This window comes from Scomber japonicus, chromosome 8 (genome assembly GCF_027409825.1).
Source record: "Scomber japonicus isolate fScoJap1 chromosome 8, fScoJap1.pri, whole genome shotgun sequence".
Taxonomy (NCBI): Eukaryota; Metazoa; Chordata; class Actinopteri; order Scombriformes; family Scombridae; genus Scomber; species Scomber japonicus.
In genome coordinates this window covers 32,827,581-32,847,505 of record NC_070585.1, presented here as the reverse complement: position 1 = coordinate 32,847,505, position 19,925 = coordinate 32,827,581, and positions in this window count along the sequence as shown.

Here is a 19,925-nt window from a genome sequence, read left to right as displayed (position 1 = left end):
TGTTGATATTTATTCAAAAACCACCATTTAAAAAAAATACTGTTTAGTCATCATTCATTGAAACCATTATGTTGTCCAGCGTTGTATATATCGTGGGACCATTACATAGTGTGATTGGTGTATCCAAAGAGACCAAACAAATGAATGACGCGTGACACAATGAAATGCTGAGAGGCATGTGGGAGAAATTTACATAAATGCAAACCTAAAAGGGAGTTTTTTCTTGCCACTGTGTCTCATGTGGGAATGTTGGGTCTCTTTAACCCTTAAACAGGCAATGTGCACCAGGAGATACAGACTCTTTAACCTTCCTGTCATCCTCCCGGGTCCTTCCTCTGTCCTTCCTTCCTTCCTTCCTTCATCTGTCCTTTCTTCCTTCCTTCCTTCCTTAGATCTAAGTTCAGCTGTTAGGGTAAATGTTCCCTCCTTCTGTCCTTTCTTCCTTCCTTCATCTGTCCTTCCTTTCTTTCTTCCTTCCTTCCTTCCTTCCTCCTCCTTCCCTCCCTCCTTTCCTTCCTACCTTCCTTCCTTCCTCCCTCCTTTCCTTCCTTCTTCCCTCCTTTCCTTCCTACCTTCCTTCCTTCCTCCCTCCTTTCCTTCCAACCTTCCTTCCTTCCTCCCTCCTTTCCTTCCTTCCTTCCTCCTCCCTCCCTCCCTCCCTTCCTTCCTTCCTTCTTCCTCCCTCCTTCCTTTCCTTCCTCCCTCCTTTCCTTCCTTCCTTCTTCCTCCCTCCTTTCCTTCCTTCCTTCCTTCTTCCTCCCTCCTTCCTTTCCTTCCTCCCTCCTTTCCTTCCTTCCTTCCTTACTTTAGGTGCAAATGACATAACTAGTAAGGCCTGTTTAAGGGTTAAAGTTAAAACCTGAAGAGTTTGGTTTAGAACCTGCTCTATGTGTTAAGAGCCTTGAGATAACTTTGTTGTGATTTGGCGCTATACAAATAAAGATTGATTGATTGATTGATTGATTGACATGTAACATGCTTATACCACATTACACGGGTCTGCCTCTGCCTGTTTCATCCTGAGAAACAATCTACCAACCAAACATGCATACTGTATGATTTTGAAACCAGATAGCATGACAGCAAGCATGAGGCCACTTTTGTATTTGCAATGGATTGGGAAGGGTGCACGTTCTGTTGCAATACTTCCCACTAAACTGCGTAACCACATTTGTCAACCATTGCATCAGGCTTTGACAACTACATCAATCAATCAATCAATCAATCTTTATTTGTATAGCGCCAAATCACAACAAAGTTATCTCAAGGCACTTTACACATAGAGCAGGTTCTGAACCGAACTCTTCAGGTTTTAACTTTAAAGAGACCCAACATTCCCACATGAGACACAGTGGAGAGAAAAAACTCCCTTTTAACAGGAAGGAACCTCAGAACCAGACTCAGAAGTGGGCGGCCATCTGTCTCGACCGGTTGGGGTTGAGAGGAGAGAAAGGAAGGATAGAGGAGAGAGGCACAATGAAAATCAACAAAAACTACATACTGCTGGAGTACTTTATCAAACAAGGGATTGCTCCTGCTGTGACAATGAGAGGCAGTCCAGTTATTTTGATGTATGACAACTTACTCCAGCAGTGGTGGAAAGACTCGTTTAGCTTCCTGCCTACACTTGGCTAGAAAACCAGTGGTGCTTTTCCACTATACAGCTGTAGCTCGACTCGGCTTGGTTTTCTTGGGGGGTTTCCATCAGGGATAGTACCTGGTACCTGCTACTTCTTTAGTATCTGCTCTGCCGAGGTTCCAAGTGAGGCGAGCCAATACTAAATGTGATGTCATCAGACTGCCGGCCTCTGATTGGTCAGAGAGTCACTGGAAGAGTTATGAGCGCGACGTAGTAAGAAGTAACTCTTTCTGGGCTGGTGTTTTTGATATAATGTCTGGGGTTATGAGGTTTGTGATAAAGCCAGAACCCTTACTTATTATTCTCGGGGTGTCTGAAACCTTTAAAAAATTAAGCAAGTACAACAATGCTTTATTTCATATGGTCTTATAAAAGCGAAAAAAAATATTCTTTTACTATGGAAGAGTGAAAATACACCAACATGTAAGATGTGGTTAGAGGAATTAACTAATACACTCCATCTGGAAAGAATATGTGCTGAAAGACAGACTCCAACATTTTGACGCAACTTGGCAACCTCTTATACAGTACCTTGCTAATACGAACTATCTTAATATTCGGTCTTCTATGCTAGCAGAGCTCTCGTGATATTTTCCATACGGGTCTTCTCCAGGGGGTGGGGGGTGGGTTTTATTTTTATTTTTATTTTCTGTCAACCTGTCATGCTCTGTTTCTGTTGTCTTTGTTTACGTGTTCTGTAATTATAAATGCCCAATAAAAATACATGGAAAAAAAGAGGATGTCAGATCCAGACAGGATACAGCAATGTAAAAAAAAAAAAAAAGAGTTCAGTCGGTGTTAAGTCCAGTTAGTGGCATTTTTGACTCGTTTTCAGCCATTGTTTTAGTTGTCCTTTAAAAGAAGTAGTATGTGGGGCATTCCCTTATTTTATTACGGTGAATATTTTATTTTTCAGTGGACGGATAAATGAACATTTAATAAAGGAAATATAAAGCAACCAAAAGGTGAGATCAGAGTTTAAAGTGAAGATTTCTTTCAGATTCTTTCAGTCAGTAATGAATTCTCAGTGAGTGCAGATCATGAACCTCTCATCACACATTATTAAACACTAGAAAAACTATCACTGAATTTAATTTCCATGAGCAGACGAGTTAATTCTCCTTTTCTTTTTTTTTCTGCCTTTTTCACATTTAATTTCAGGTCAAAGGTTAATGAGGAGGTTCAGTTTTTCTCCTTCTTCTTCTTCTCCTTCTTCTTCTTCTTCTTCATTCACCTGTTCCATATTACATGAAGTGATCAGTGTGCAGTCAGGTGTAAAACTGCCGGTAATGACTCTCTGTTTAATCACAGTCTGCTGCAGACGACACATTAAAGAAGGAAGAGGAGAGCGGCAGAAGAAAGTTTTCACTGGTTTGAGGATCTGTGAGATTAACCCTTTATTGGGCAAATAATTATATTTGGTAACTTCTGTAAATATCCCAAAATATCCTTCCTTCCTTCCTCCCTTTCCTTCCTTCCATCTGTCCTTCCTCCCTCCCTCCTTCTCTCCTCCCTTCCTTCTTTCCTTCCTTCCTTCCTTCCTTCTTTCCTTCCTTCCTTCCTTCCTTCCTTCCTCCCTTCTTTCTTCCCTTCCACTTTTCCTTTCTCCATCCCTCATTCCTTATTCCTTTCCTTCCTTCCATCTGTCCTTCCTCCCTCCCTCCCTCCTTCTCTCCTCCCTTCCTTCTTTCCTTCCTCCCTTCCTTTCCTTCCTTCCATCTGTTCTTTCTCCCTCCCTCCTTCTCTTCTCCCTTCCTACTTTCCTTCCTCCATCCCCCTTTCTTCTTCCTTCCTTCTTTCTTCCCTTCCTCCCTCCCTCCTTCTCTCTTTCTTTCCTCCACCCTACCTTCCTTCCTTCCTTCTTTCCTCCCTCCTTCCTTCCCTTCCATCCCTCCTTCCCTCCTTCCTTCCTTCCTTCCTTCCTTCCTTTCAATGAGTGTCCTATAAAGGGTTAACCCTCCTGTTGTGTTCGAGTCAAGGAAATAAGGAAAGGAGGGAGGGAGGAAGGAGGGAAGGAAGAAAGGGGGACGGAGGAAAGAAGTAAGTAAAGAAGGAAGGTAGGAGGGTGGGAGGAAATAAGGTAGGAGGGTGGGAGGATGGAAGGAAAGAAGGACAGAGGAGAGAAGGAAGGGAGGAAGGAAGGACAGAGGAAGGAAAGAAGGTAGGAAGGAGGGAGGAAGGAAGGAAGGACGGAGGAAGGAAAGAAGGTAGGAAGGACGGAGGAAAGAAGTAAGTAAAGAAGGAAGGTAGGAGGGTGGGAGGAAATAAGGTAGGAGGGTGGGAGGATGGAAGGAAAGAAGGACAGAGGAGAGAAGGAAGGGAGGAAGGAAGGACGGAGGAAGGAAAGAAGGTAGGAAGGAGGGAGGAAGGAAGGAAGGAAGAAAGGAGGGGGAAAGGAGGGAGGGAGGAAAGAAGGGAAGGAAGGAAGGAGGGAAGGACAGATGGAAGGAAGGACAGACAGAAGGTAAGGAAGGAAGGAAAGAAGGAAGAAAGGAAGAACGGACAGACAGAAGGAAGGACAGATTGAAGGAAGGAATGGAGGGAGGAAGGAAGGAAGGAAGGAAGGAATGGAGGAAGGAAGAAAGGAAGGTAGGGATGAAGGACGGATGGATGGAAGGAAGAAAGGAAATAAGGAAGGTAGGAAGGACAGATGGAAGGAAGGAAAAGAACACAAGATGGCAAGTGGGCCAGATCAAACCCGAAGGACGGATGGAAGGAAGGAAAGAAGGAAGAGGAGAGCGGGAGAAGAAAGTTTTCACTGGTTTGAGGATCTGTGAGATTAACCCTCCTGTTGTGTTCGAGTCAAGGAAATAAGGAAAGGAGGGAGGGAGGGAGGAAGGAGGGAAGGAAGAAAGGGGGATGGAGGAAGGAAGGAAGGGAGGAAAGGAAATAAGGAAGGAAGGAAGGAAGGAAGGAAGGACGGAGGAAAGAAGTAAGTAAAGAAGGAAGGTAGGAGGGTGGGAGGAAATAAGGTAGGAGGGTGGGAGGATGGAAGGAAAGAAGGACAGAGGAGAGAAGGAAGGGAGGAAGGAAGGACGGAGGAAGGAAGGAAGGAAGAAAGGAGGGGGAAAGGAGGAAGGAAAGGAGGGAGGGAGGAAAGAAGGGAAGGAAGGAAGGAGGGAAGGAAGGAAGAGTCAAAACAGATGGGTCAATTTGACCCGGGAGCACAACAGGAGGGTTAAACACGACGTCTGACTCCAGCAGCAGACTGTCACAGCTGAACCAGACTCCTCCGAACATTTAGCTCAATTATCTCTGACTCTCTCGCCGGGTCATTAAAAAGATGGAAGGAAGGAAGGAAGAAAGGAAGGAAAGACAGATGGAAGGAAGGAATGGAGGAAGGAAGAAAGGAAGGAAGGGCAGAAGGAAGAAAGGAAGGAAGGACAGATAGAAGGAAGGAATGGAGGAAGGAAGAAAGGAAGGAAGGGCAGATGGAAGGAAGGACAGACAGAAGGTAAGGTAGGAAGGAAAGAAGGAAGAAAGGAAGAACGGACAGACAGAAGGAAGGACAGATTGAAGGAAGGAATGGAGGGAGGAAGGAAGGAAGGAAGGAAGGAAGGAATGGAGGAAGGAAGAAAGGAAGGTAGGGATGAAGGACGGATGGATGGAAGGAAGAAAGGAAATAAGGAAGGTAGGAAGGACAGATGGAAGGAAGGAAAAGAACACAAGATGGCAAGTGGGCCAGATCAAACCCGAAGGACGGATGGAAGGAAGGAAAGAAGGAAGAGGAGAGCGGGAGAAGAAAGTTTTCACTGGTTTGAGGATCTGTGAGATTAAACACGACGTCTGACTCCAGCAGCAGACTGTCACAGCTGAACCAGACTCCTCCGAACATTTAGCTCAATTATCTCTGACTCTTCTTCTTCTTTCTGCTGCTGCTGACGATATGTGACGGCATGGACTCCCAAAAACAAGATATTTCATATATTTTAACACTTAATATTATCTTATATCAGAGGAGTCAAACTCATTTTCATTCAAGGGCCAATTTCATCTCATGTGGGCCGGGTCATTAAAAAGATGGAGGGAAGGAAGGAAGGAAATAAGAAGGGAAGGAAAGAAATACAGACAAAAGGAAGGTAGAGAGGAAAGGTAGGAAGGACATACAGAAGGAAGGATGGACAGACAGAAGGAAGGAAGGAAGGAAGGAAGGAAGCAAGGAAGGAAGGTAGGGAGCAAGAAAGGGAGGAAGGAAAGAAGGAAGGGAGGAAGGAAGGAAGGAAGGAAGCAAGGAAAATAAGACAAGAAGGAAGGAAGGGAGGAAAGTTGGAAGAAAGGAGTAAAGAAGGAAGGAAGGAAGGAAAGAAGGAATGACAGACGAATGGAAGGAAGGAAGGAAGAGAAGAGAAGACAGGAAGGGAGGAAAGTTGGAAGAAAGGAGTAAAGAAGAAAGAAAGAAAGAAAGAAACTGGGCCAACGTCCCACTCAAGAACCAAACCAAACATACAGAAGGAAGGATGGACAGACAGACGGAAGGAAGGAAGGAAGGAATGAAGGAAGAAAGGGAGGAAGAAAGTAAAAAAAGGGAAGGAAGGTAGGAAGGATAGATGGAAGGAAGGAAAACAAGGAAAGTGGGCCAGATTGGACCCATCGGCGGGCCGGTTCTGGCCCGTGGGCCGCATGTTTGACTCCCCTGTCTTATATAGTTTGACAAGATCTAAACCAGGGGTGTCAAACATACGGCCCGTGGGCCAGATATGGCCCGCCGAGGGGTGTGATCCGGCCCACTTGCCATCTTGTGTTCTTTTCCTTCCTTCCATCTGTCCTTCCTCCCTACCTTCCTTTTTTCCTTTCTTCGTTCCTCCCTTCCTTCCTTCCTTCTATCTGTCCTTCCTTCCTTTCTTCCTTCTTTCCTTCCTTCCATCCGTCCTTCGGGTTTGATCTGGCCCACTTGCCATCTTGTGTTCTTTTCCTTCCTTCCATCTGTCCTTCCTACCTTCCTTATTTCCTTTCTTCCTTCCATCCATCCGTCCTTCCTCCCTACCTTCCTTTCTTCCTTCCTTCCTCCATTCCTTCCTTCCATCTGTCCTTCCTTCCTTCCTTCCTTCCTCCCTCCATTCCTTCCTTCAATCTGTCCTTCCTTCTGTCTGTCCGTCCTTCCTTTCTTCCTTCCTTCTATCTGTCCTTCCTTCCTTTCTTCCTTCCTCCATTCCTTCCTTCCTTCTTTACCTTCTGTCTGTCCTTCCTTCCATCTGCCGTTCCTTCCTTCCTTTCTTCCTTCTTTCCTTCCTTCCTTCTGTCTGTCTGTCCTTCACTATGTCTCTTTCCTACCTTTCTTCCCTCCTTCCTTTTGTCTGTATTTCTTTCCTTCCCTTCTTATTTCCTTCCTTCCTTTCCTTCCATCTTTTTAATGATCCGGCCCACATGAGATGAAATTGGTCTGTATGTGACCCTTGAATGAAAATGAGTTTGACTCACATGATCTAAAGACTAAACCTATTATTTTATGCTCGTAGAAAGAGTGAAGCCCTAAATGTTCCCGAAACCATTGTGGTGTAATTTCACATTTGTTCTTTTTATCAACTTTTAAATATAACCACGAAACTCTTGTACAATTCCTCGGCTCCTTTCAGTCAGAATATGTTTTAAATATATGTGTGTGTGTGTGTGTGTGTGTGTGTGTGTGTGTTTTTGGCTGGTTAGAGTATTAATTTTGAACATTAAATATTATTATTTTTGGTGCAAAGTGCAGCATGTCAGATTTAATGTCATCTATTAACATCTAACCACATCCCACCTCCTCTCTGCTCCCGTTCAGGAAGAGAGGAGGAGGAGGAGGAGGAGGAGGAGGAGAATCTACTGCGGCCACCAAACCCACAAAAACATGGAAGTCTCTCTCTGGAATCAGTGTTTTGGTTTGTCCGCTCTGGGCTACTGTAGAAACATGGTGGTCCAACATGGCGGTCGGCTCCCTGTGTCATTATAAAAAGGAGGAAGGGGCTCTTTGTAAGGTAATGAAAAAAAATATTATATTCCATTCCTGTCAAGTCCGTTCCACTAGATGTGACTAAAGTCTTCACACTGCACCTTTAACATGAAAATAAATACATAATGAGGAGTTTGCATGTTCTCCTTGTTCCTGTTTGGGTTCTCCAGGTTCTCCAGCTTCCTCCTCAGACTAAAAACATGCAGCTCTGTAGTCAGTGTTTGGTTTGTCCGCTCTGGGCTACTGTAGAAACATGGTGGTCCAACATGGCGGTCTGCTCCCTGTGTCATTATAAAGGAGGAAGGGGCTCTTTTCTAAGGTAATTTTTATCTGATTATACTTTTATTAAAACATACTTATGAATATTATATTCACTAGATGTGACTAAAGTCTTCACACTGCACCTTTAACATGAAAATAAGTACATAATGAGGAGTTTGCATGTTCTCCTTGTTCCTGTTTGGGTTCTCCAGGTTCTCCAGCTTCCTCCTCAGACTAAAAACATGCAGCTGAGGTTAATTGAAGACTCCGTTCCACTAGATGTGACTAAAGTCTTCACACTGCACCTTTAACATGTTCAAAATCAATTAGGGCTGTCAGTGTTAACGCGTTAATCGCAATTAGATTAATGCAATCCTGTGTTGGTAGTACTGGTTGAACTACATTACCCATAATGCCATATAGGCGGTCACATGTTGGTGACGTCACTGTTCAAGAGGTCTACCTGAAGTTGGTCAGAAAAGCTGCATGAAAACCTATGCCAGTGTGTTCATTGAGAGCAACAAACATAACAAATCCATAACAGGGTTTTTTTTTTTTTTAATCTCATTTTAATGTGTCAAGCCTTTTTGTCCCTTCTCCTCCCCCGTAGACGGCTCCTCTAGCTGTAGCGCTATGCTTTGAAGTGGCCTCCTGCAGTAAACCTACCGCGCTGATGGAAAGTAAGAGAGCTACTGGACTTTTGAACGGCTTGTTTAACTTTAAAACACTTCCAGACGCTTCAGTTGACAAGTCAAAAGTAAAATGCAACCTGTGTCAAACAGAGTTTAACTACCACCGGAGTACGTGGAGTTTGAGTTAGCACCTCCACGCTAAACACCCAGGTGCAGCCAAGCCAGCCTCAGCTCCACCAAAGGACCATTTTGGAGTGTGGGAGTCGCAGCAGAGCCGTGATTGATTCCCAGTTAAGACACTCTGGTAAGAAATGCTTTACATTATGGGCTTAAAACTGCCTTCAAATGGAAAATAACAGGATTTTAAACATGCAATTCAAAACGCCATTAATCGCGATTAACTATGGAAATTCTGCGATTAATCGCGATTTTAAAAATTAATCGTTTGACAGCCCTAAAATAAATACATAAAATTTAAACATAAACATTAACATACAGTTTATACTAGTATATATTATATTTATGGGTGGCATGGTGGTGCAGTGGTTAGCAGTAAGAAGGTTCGGGGTTCCTTCTGTGTGGAGTTTGCATGTTCTCCTTGTTCCTGTTAGGGTTCCTCAGGTTCTCCAGGTTCTCCAGGTTCCTCCTCAGACTAAACACATGCAGCTGAGGTTAATTGCAGACTCTACATTGCCTGCAGGTGTGAATGTTTGTCTCTAAATGTTAACCCTGTGATGGACCGGTGACCTCTCCACTGAGCACTGCTCCTCTCTCCGGCCCCCCTGTGGCCCCTCTGTAGGATAAGCTGTATGGAAAATGAATGAATGAATGAATTATATTATATTTATGGTATTTTATTCAGGTAGTTACATCACCTATCTGCCATGGTGCTTTTCTCTTATCCTACAAATCTGCTGCTTCATTTTTAGACACATTTTTCCTTAAAAATCAGAGAATTTGGATTTTTTTTCTATAAAAAAACCAACTAAAAAGACTCATAATGGTTAATTAATTATCATTATAGTGATGGACTAATCCCTGCTGCTCTGATCTCAACAGCTCTGAGATTAAGACTGTGTCTGAAATCACTTTATTCACTCATTCACTGCTCTGTGTATAATAAACACTCAATAGTTCAGTCAGCAGCAAATTAAGATTTTGATTTGTTCGCTCTAATGTGACCCATATCTGATTAGTTGGATGGGAAGGAAAGAAAAGGAGAAGGAAGGAAAGAAAAGGAGAAGGAAGGAAAGAAAAGGAGAAGGAAGGAAAGAATAAAAGTGAGGAAGGAAGAAAGAAAAGAAAGGAAAGGTTGGAAAAGAAGAAAGAAAGAGGGCTGAAAAGGACCCCTCGGTAGGCCGGTTCTGGCCCACGGGCCGCATGTTTGACACCCCTGCTCTAATGTGACTCATATCTGATTTGTTTCTGACAATGTGAACAGCACAAGTCACTTTGAATCTGACATTTCCAAATCTGATTCAGACCACTTTCAGATGTGAAACTGAGGCCCCGTTTATACGTACCCGGACATCGTTTGCTCCGTTTAGACACAAACGGAGAATTCACCCCTGCAAACCTTTATTTATTTCAAATTGTTTTTTATTGAGTTTTCAAAAGTGTGAGAACAAACAAAACAAAACAAAACAGTTTAAACTGACAGAGCTATTAGACACAATTGCATGAATACCATACATGGACCCCATCTCCAGTGTGCGTCATTTATAGTATACATACATACTACATAAACAGTTTTTCTTTTGCTTCAATTTGTTACATTTTCAATAGTCAACCCATGTACAGAAACATGCCAAAAAAGAAAAAAGAAAATCAACAAGAGAAAAGACAGGAAGAGAAGAGAAAAGGGGGGGGGGGGTAGAGAGCTACTGATCTAAGGTGGTTGCGTCAAATTCACTTGTAAAGAGGTTAAAAAATCCCTGCAAACCTTTAAAGCTTTTTAAAAACTCTGGCCAGACTGGAGATTTAGGAGAAGTCTGTTTGTACGTTTGCATGTAATCAGAGAAAAACTTGTGGAGCCGGAAACTTCTCCTGGGTTAAATGAGACATAGTTTATAATCTATGTGATCATGGATGCAGAGTAGCAGTCACATGTATGCTGGTCTCTTTGGATTAGTGCTAACCCTAACCCTGTACTATGTGGAGGAATGAAGTGACTTTACTTCCTGTGTTTTCCCACCTTGATTACTTCATGTGTTTCACCTGTGTAAGGAAGGAAGGAGGGAAGAAAAAAAGGAAAGAAAAAGGAGACAGGAAAGAAAGATGCAAGGAAGGAGGGAGGGAAGAAAGATATGATGAACGGACAGAAAGATGGATGGCAAAAAGGGAGGAAGGACATGAGAAAGAAAGTAAAGAAAGATGGAAGGAAGGATAAAAGGAACGAAAGGAAGACAGGAAGGACAGATGGGAGGGAGGAAGGAAGGAGGGAGGGAAGAAAGATATGATGAACGGACAGAAAGATGGATGGAAAAAAGGGAGGAAGGACAGAAGGACATGAGAAAGAAAGTAAAGAAAGATGGAAGGAAGGATAAAAGGAACGAAAAGAAGACAGGAAGGAAAGAAAGGGACGAAGGACAGATGGAAGGAAGGAGGGAAGGAAGGAAGGAAGGAAGGAACGAAAAAGAGACAGGAAAGAAAGATGCAAGGAAGGAGGGAGAGAAGATATGATGGACGGAGAGAATGAAAGATGGAAGAAAGAAAGGAAGTACAGATGGAAGGAAGGGTAAAAGGAACGAAGGAAGGAAAGAAAGGGAGGAAGGAAATATGGAAGGAAGGAAGGAGGGAGGGAAGAAAAAAAGGAAAGAAAAGGAGTCAGGAAAGACAGATGGAAGGAAGGAGGGAGGGAAGAAAGGGACGAAGGACAGATGGAAGGACAGAAGGAAGGAAGGAAGGTAGGAAGGAGGGATGAAAAAAGGAAGGAAGGAACGAAAAAGAGACAGGAAAGAAAGATGGAAGGAAGGAGGGAGGAAGGACAGAAGGACATGAGAAAGAAAGTAAGGAAAGAAAGGGAGGAAGGACAGATGGAAGGACAGAAGGAAGGAAGGAAGGAAGGAAGGAAGGAAGGAAGGAGGGATGAAAAAAGTATGTATGTATCGTATGTATCTGACATGGATGCTACTTCTTTCTCTCCATGGAGGAATATTTTAGAGCTCTTTATGTTAGTGGAGATATTTAGGAAGGAAGGATAAAAGGAAGGAAAAGAAGACAGGAAGGAAAGAAAGGGAGGAAGGACAGATGGAAGGAAGGAGGGAAGAAAAAAAGGAAAGAAAATGAGACAGGAAAGAAAGATGGAAGGAAGGAGGGAGGGAAGAAAGATATGATGAACGGACAGAAAGATGGATGGAAAAAAGGGAGGAAGGACAGAAGGACATGAGAAAGAAAGGAAGGACAGATGGAAGGAAGGATAAAAGGAAGGAAAAGAAGACAGGAAGGACAGATGGGAGGGAGGAAGGAAGGAGGGAGGGAAGAAAGGGAGGAAAGACAGATGGGAGGAAGGAGGGAGGGAAGAAAAGGACGAAGGACAGATGGAAGGACAGAAGGAAGGAGGGAAGGAGGGATGAAAAAAGTATGTATGTATCGTATGTGTCTGACATGGATGCTACTTCTTTCTCTCCATGGAGGAATATTTTAGGGCTCTTTATGTTAGTGGAGATATTTAAACACTCTCAGATAAAATAGAGGAAGTGAAATGATGTGATTTTGAACTCTGGATGTTTGAAAACTTTAGGAGGGAAGAAAAAAAGGAAAGAAAAAGGAGACAGGAAAGAAAGATGGAAGGAAGGAGGGAGGGAAGAAAGATATGATGAACAGACAGAAAGATGGATGGAAAAAAGGGAGGAAGGACAGAAGGACATGAGAAAGAAAGGAAGGAAAGATGGAAGGAAGGGTAAAAGGAAGGAAAAGAAGACAGGAAGGAAAGAAAGGGACGAAGGACAGATGGGAGGAAGGAGGGAGGGAGGAAAGGGAGGAAGGACAGATGGGAGGAAGGAGGGAGGGAGGAAAGGGAGGAAGGACAGATGGGAGGAAGGAGGGAGGGAAGAAAGGGATGAAGGACAGATGGAAGGACAGAAGGAAGGAAGGCAGGAAGGAAGGAAGGAAGGAGGGAAAGAGGGATGAAAAAAGTATGTATGTATCGTATGTGTCTGACATGGATAAAAGGAAGGAAAAAGAAGACAGGAAGGACAGATGGGAGGGAGGAAGGAGGGAGGGAAGAAAGGGAGGAAGGACAGAAGGAAGGAAGGAAGGAAGGAAGGAGGAATGAAAAAAGTATGTATGTATCGTATGTGTCTGACATGGATGCTACTTCTTTCTCTCCATGGAGGAATATTTTATGGTCTTTATGTTAGTGGAGATATTTAAACACTCTCAGATAAAATAGAGGAAGTGAAATGATGTGATTTTGAACTCTGGATGTTTGAAAACTTTATTCAGAGAGTTTGAACAGAGAGACAGGAGTGGAGTGTTTGTAGAGTCGGAGGTGAAGCGGAGCGATGACAGCGACGAGCTTTAAACCCTGCGGACGAGATAACTGTCAGAATAAAAATGATAAACACACACACACACACACACACACACACACACACACACACACACACACTGTAATGACCCCCGGCTCCTCCCAGCATGCACTGCTGCTGTGTTTTATGTTTATTTATGGGGGCCGATGGGGAGGCGGGGCGGACTGACATGTTTATTGTGGCCCTCGGATCAGGAGTCGCTGGGGGCCACAGGTGCAGAGTTTTACATGAGGAGAGATTTACAGTATGGTCGCCATGGAGAAGAGAGGGAGGGGGGGGGAGGGGAGGGGGGGGCGAGGAAGGGGAGGGGGAGGGGGAGGTGGGGGGGGGGGCGAGTGACCTCCCTCCTCTACAGACAAACTGTATCTGAACTTCAGCTGTAACTGAATGAAATGTGTATCAGATAAAAGAGAAGTGAGCGTCTCCGTTTCTAAAAGAAGAAAAAAATATTTTACACAAATATTTTAAATATATAATAAACTACTTCTTCTGCTCCTTCTTCTCCTCCTCCTCCTTCTTCTTCTTCTTCTGCTTCTTCTTCTGCTCCTTCTTCTTCTTCTCCTCCTCCTCCTTCTTCTTCTCCTTCTTCTCCTCCTCCTCCTCCTTCTTCTGCTCCTTCTTCTTCTTCTTCTTCTCCTCCTCCTCCTTCTTTTTCTCCTCCTCCTCCTTCTTCTTCTTCTCCTCCTCCTTCTTCTTCTGCTTCTTCTTCTTCTTCTTCTCCTCCTCCTCCTCCTTCTTCTTCTTCTTCTTCTTCTGCTCCTTCTTCTTCTTCTCCTCCTCCTCCTTCTTCTTCTCCTCCTCCTCCTTCTTCTTCTCCTCCTCCTCCTCCTCCTTCTTCTTCTTCTTCTGCTCCTTCTTCTCCTCCTCCTCCTTCTTCTTCTTCTTCTGCTTCTTCTTCTGCTCCTTCTTCTTCTTCTCCTCCTCCTCCTTCTTCTTCTCCTCCTCCTCCTTCTTCTTCTCCTCCTCCTCCTTCTTCTTCTTCTCCTCCTCCTTCTTCTTCTGCTTCTTCTCCTTCTTCTTCTTCTTCTTCTTCTTCTCCAGCCTTTAACAACCTTTTTCTGTCAGTTTTCTTGATGCACTTCTTTTAAAATGCTGTATTTGACTATATTATAGATCTAATTTCTTTTTATCATTTTATTTAAGTTTGACCTACTTTTACTGTTTTACTATTTTTATTTTAACATGTTTTAATTTCCTCTTATATCTTCTAAATGTGAAGCATGTTTGTTGTAAAGCATTTCTGTATATTGTGTAAATTAATACACACTTACATCATTTCACACACACACACACACGTGTTTGTCTTTAGATCCTTGTGAGGACTTTTACATTTACATAATACATTCCTCTAACCTGAACACAGAAATGTCCCCACAAGGCAGGTTTCACACACACACACACACACACACACACACACACACACACACACACACACACACACACACACACACACACACACACACACACACACAGAGAGGTATTTTGTGTGAATAAAAGCCTCTAACCTGAACTATTACAACACTGAAATGTCCCCACAAAGCAGGTTTATAACTATTGGTCCTCTAAATGATAGAAAGACACGCACACACACACACACCCACACACAGCTTCTCCTCCCTACATTCGTGTTTTGTGTGTTATTCATTTAGAAAAGAGACAAAACACACAATAAACAGCTAAAGATGGATTTGACTGACTGATAGTTTCTATAAATATCACGATAATATCATTATTATAAATTATTTTAGCCATCATAATTAATCATGTAGTAAAAATCTGATATAATGACAGCCCAAAATAATTATCATTAGATAAGATTAGTCATAGTCACAAATTAACTTTAACTTTATTTGCATTTTCAATTCATCATTAAGTCATTTTTATTTGTATAATTCAATATCATGAATGACATAATTTCACACACAGACATACACACACAGGTGTTTGTCTTTAGATCCTTGTGAGGACTCTCATGCATTCGTCTAACCTGAACACAGAAATGTCCTCACAATGCAGGTTTTTAACTAAAATTGGTCCTCTCAAAAATAGAAAGCCACACACACACACACACACACACACACAGAGGTATTTTGTGTGAATAAAAGCCTCTAACCTGAACTATTACAACACTGAAATGTCCCCACAAGGCAGGTTTCTAACTATTGGTCCTCTAAACGATAGAAAGACACGCACACACACACACACACACACAGAAATGTCCTCACAATGCAGGTTTCTAACTAAAATTGGTCCTCTCAAAAATAGAAAGCCACACACACACACACACACACACACACACACACACACACACACACACACACACACACACACACACACACACACACACACACACACACACACACACACACACACAGCTGGTTAACTTTTCACTACTTTTACTAATTAATCATGTAGTAAAAATCAAATTTAATGACAGCCATAAATAAAAAAACATCAAGAGTTTAATTAAAAGTGTTTATCTGACTCTTTTGGACTTGATGAGAAAACAGTCATTAGATCACACACATTAACTTTAACTTTATTTTGCATTTTCAATTTATCATTAAGTCATTTTTATTTGTATAATATCATGAGTGACAGTTTAGCCTCTGTACGTTTCTATAATGTGAGCTCTCAGTTATTACAGCTGTTGGATGGCAGCTGTCAATCAAACTAACTGCAGCTCGTATTTTTGGGCGTCTGACGTTACGAGCCGTTTTATTTTTCTCAGGACGGTTTGTACATAAAAACCCAGAGAGGGAGGGAGAGAGGGAAGGAGGGAGAGAGAGAGAGAGAGAGAGAGAGAGAGAGAGAGAGAGAGAGAGAGAGAGAGAGAGAGAGAGAGAGAGAGAGAGAGGGGGAGGGGGAGAGAGAGCAACTTCTGTTATATATTATGAGTCTCACTGTACACTGGCTTCCTGTTTCCTGTTTCCTATCTTCTACTGTCAGCTGTCCATTAACCTTCCTGTCGTCCTCCCGGGTCAAATTGACCCATCTGTTTTGACTGTTCATTCCTTCCTTCCTTCCTTCCTTCCTTCCTTCCTTCCTTCCTTCCATCCGTGCTTCCTCTCTCCTTCTCTCTTTCTTTCCTTCTTCTCTCTTTCTTCCCTTCCTCCATCTCCCTTTCTTCCTTCCTTCTGTCCTTCCTCTCCCCTACCTTCCTCTTTCTTCTTCTCTCCTTCTTTCCTGCCTCCCTCCTACCTTCTTTCCTTCCTTACTTCTTTCCTGTCCTTCCTTCCTCTGTCCTTCTTTCCTTCCTTCCTCCCTCCCTCCTACCTTCTTCCCTCCCTCCCTCCTACCTTTCTTCCTTACTTACTTCTTTCCTCCATCCTTCCTTCCTCATTTCCTTTCCTCCCTTCCTTCCTTCCTTTCGTCTTCCATCCCCCTTTCTTCATAAAAACCCAGAGAGAGTGAAGAAATTCTGTTATATATTATGACTCACTGTACGCTGGTTTCCTGTTTCCTGTTTCCTGTCTGCTATCTTCTACTGTCAGCTGTCCATTAAAGACCAAACATACACACTAACCCAAAAATATCTTTAAAAAATTATGGAAATGCAGAAAATTAAAAAAAAATAAAACAACTCAAAATATCACAAAAAGCTCTTTTTAATATTCAGACATTTTACTTTAATTATTTTTTTGAAATTTGGTTAAAATACGGACAGAAAACAGAAAGTGAAGAGGCCATAAACCGAGTTATTTCCATTCTGGATTTTCCTTGGACTTTCCTTCTTCCTTCCTTCCCTCTTTCCCTCCTTCCTTCCTCCTTCCTCCCTTCCTCCCTCCTTCCTTTGTCCTTTCCTTCTTCCTTCCTCCCTCCTTCCTTTCCATCTTCCTCTTCCTTTCTTCCTTCCTCCCTCCTTTCCTTCCTTCATTTCTTCCTCCCTCCTTCCTTTGTCCTTTCCTTCCTTCATTTCTTTCTCCCTCCTTTCCTTCCTTTTTCCTTTCTCCCTCCTTCCTTTGTCCTTTCCTTCCTTCCTCCCTCCTTCGTTTGTCCTTTCCCTCCTTCCTTTCTTCTTTGTCCTTTCCTTCCTCCTTCCTCCCTCCTTTCCTTCCTTTCCTTCCTTCCTTCCTTCCTTGACTTGAGGACAACAGGAGGGTTTCCTGAGAGAGAGAGAAAGAAAGAAAGCAAGAAGCATATAAATAGAAAATATAAAAAACCTGAAATGTTTAAACACTTAAAAACACGAAGCTATAAAGTGTGTTGGAGTCTTTTCTGTCTGGCAGCTGCAGTTTCCATTCGGAGCGGTCGGAGGGAAATATCAGGTGACCGGCAGCATCAGACAAACCGTAAAACAACATCACCTGCTGATGTATTTATGCAGGTGTAGTTATGGTTTCCCTCACACACCGACGCAGCACCGCTCACAGCTCACAGCTCACAGGTTACAGGTTACAGTACAGATGTTACAGTACAGATGTTACAGTACAGATGTTACAGTACAGATGTTACAGTACAGATGTTACCGTACAGATGTGAGCCTCTGCAGGAAAAACAAGACCCGGGTTTTACGGCTGGTTTATAGTCTGGAGTCCTGCAGGAGCGCTCGCTAACGTTCACTCTGCTACAAGTTTAACAGGAACAAACTGAACGAAGGAAACGAAGGATGGACAGAATGAAGGAAGGAGGGAGGGAAGAAAAGAGGGACGAAAGGAAGTAAGGAAAGAAGGAAGCTCGGACGGACAGAATGAAAGAAGGAGAGAAGGAAGGAAGGAAGGAAGGACAGAATGAAGGAGGGAGGGAAGAAAAGAAGAAAAGAGGGACGAAAGGAAGGAAGGAAGGAAGGAAAACAAGACCTGGTTTTACGGCTGGTTTATAGTCTGGAGTCCTGCAGGAGCGCTCGCTAACGTTCACTCTGCTACAAGTTTAACAGGAACAAACTGAACGAAGGGAACGAAGGATGGACAGAATGAAGGAAGGAGAGAAGGATGGAAGGAAGGAAGGAAAGAAAGACTGACAGATAGAAGGAAGGACAGAATGAAGGAAGGAGGGAGGGAAGAAAAGAGGGAAGGAAGGAAGGAAGGAACGAACGAAGGATGGAAGAAAGGGAGGAAGTAAAGATGGAAGGAAGGAGGGAAGGAAGGAGGGAAGGAAGGAAAGAAGGAAGGTCGGACGGATGTTGTTTCTATAATTTAATGGTGTAGGAGCCATATATTGATTTGCTTATTAGTTATTCTGTGTTTAATTAGTTTTGTCTTGTTGCCATGGTGATATGCAGTGTTTGGGGTCACGTGGGCACTGTAGTTGACAGCCGGTAGGTTATATCAGAACCTGCTTCACCTGCACTGGGAAGGAGGCGAGGAGTCTAGCTAGCCGTAATTTTTGTTGACCGCATGTTTGCTTTGATATAGGTTTGCCAAGTACACATATATCATCCTATGGGCGCGTGTAAAGCCGCTGTAGTATTCATTCATTCATTCATTAAAATCTCCGAAACTGCTTTTTGGACTCAGTGTGCTTCTCATGGAACAGCAGCAGCATGTCACACTAATACAAGACCTATTATGCCTCACCAGCCACTTTTTTAAAGGTAACTTACTTTCACTAGTTATTATGTTTAAAGTCGTAAGATTAAAAAACACCTTTCAGGATTTCAGACTCTTCAGATTCTTCCAGAAAACACGAAACCGAAGTTAAACTCAGCAGAGAACAAGCAGAGATTATTATTCCGTGCTTCCTCGTCTCCTCATCGCCTCATCTCCTCTGTCCTCGTCAATTCTCTCCTCCATCCTTCTCGTGACCCGAAAAATTGATCTCAGTGTGTCACGTTTATGGATGTCTCACTTCCTAAAATGTATACGGAAGAGAGAAGAGCGATAAGAAGCGTAACACATAATAGCTGTGTCCCAATTCAGGGGCTGCATCCTTCGAAGGACGCATTTAAAGGCCGATTACGTCCCAATTTGAAGGCTCCTACAAATGCGGCCTTCTTTTCCCTCTTTTTAAAGGATGCATCATTACTATCCTTCGTGGTCTCCCATATCCCATGATCCTTTGCGCATCGCTGTTGAATCCCGAAAAAAAAATCTACGGCCGACGGAGCCGCTTCTCCTCTTCCTCCAGAACAAGGAAGTTTCAAAATAAAATCAAAAGTTGCTCATTGAACAGGTGAACATGGAGGAAGTGATGTCATTAAAACACAGAGGATATTTAGAAATAAAAGCCTGTTTCAAACAATTAAGAAACAAATATTCTTTCAACTTTTATGACTTTATTCCCTTATTATTTTAATTAGTTTATTTATGTATTTATATAATTAGGTATTTTGAGTTTATTTGTTCTATTGCTCCTTTAATTCATATTTAAATCTTATATTTTTGATTTCTTTGAAGAAATACGTGCAATTAAAGTAGAAAGAAAATCTGTTTCAAAATAAAGGTCTGCTTCCTGTCATGCTTTTATTCTCTCATATTTCTATTTATTCTACCTTCTTCTTTCTCTCTCGCCTTTAATCTTCTTCTCTTCATCCTCCCTCCCTCTTTATTTCCCCTCCTCTTCCTCTTCTTCATCCTCTCATCTCTTCTTCTCTTACATTTCTTAAATATCTGTTTTTCTTCCCTCCCTTCATATTTCTCTTCTTTCCTCCTCCATTTATTTAACTCCATCTTGTTTTTTCCTCCTTTTCCTCTCTCCATCCATCGTATTAATGTTTCCACTCCTCCTCCTCCTCCTCCCTCCTTTCTCTCCTCCTCCTCCTCCTCCCTCGCATTTTATTTAAATTTTTTTTCTCACACACCCGTTTTATTTCCCTCTGCAGATTCTTCTTCTACTAATCCCTCCCTTCCTCTTTCTCCCAGTTGCTCTTCCTCCTCCTCCTCCTCTTCTTCTTCTTTCTCTACTGCTTTTTAATTTTTTCCACATTTCTCTCTCTCTTTCTCTCTCTCTCTCTCTGTATATGTTTCCTCCCTTCCTCTCCTCTCCATCCTCACATT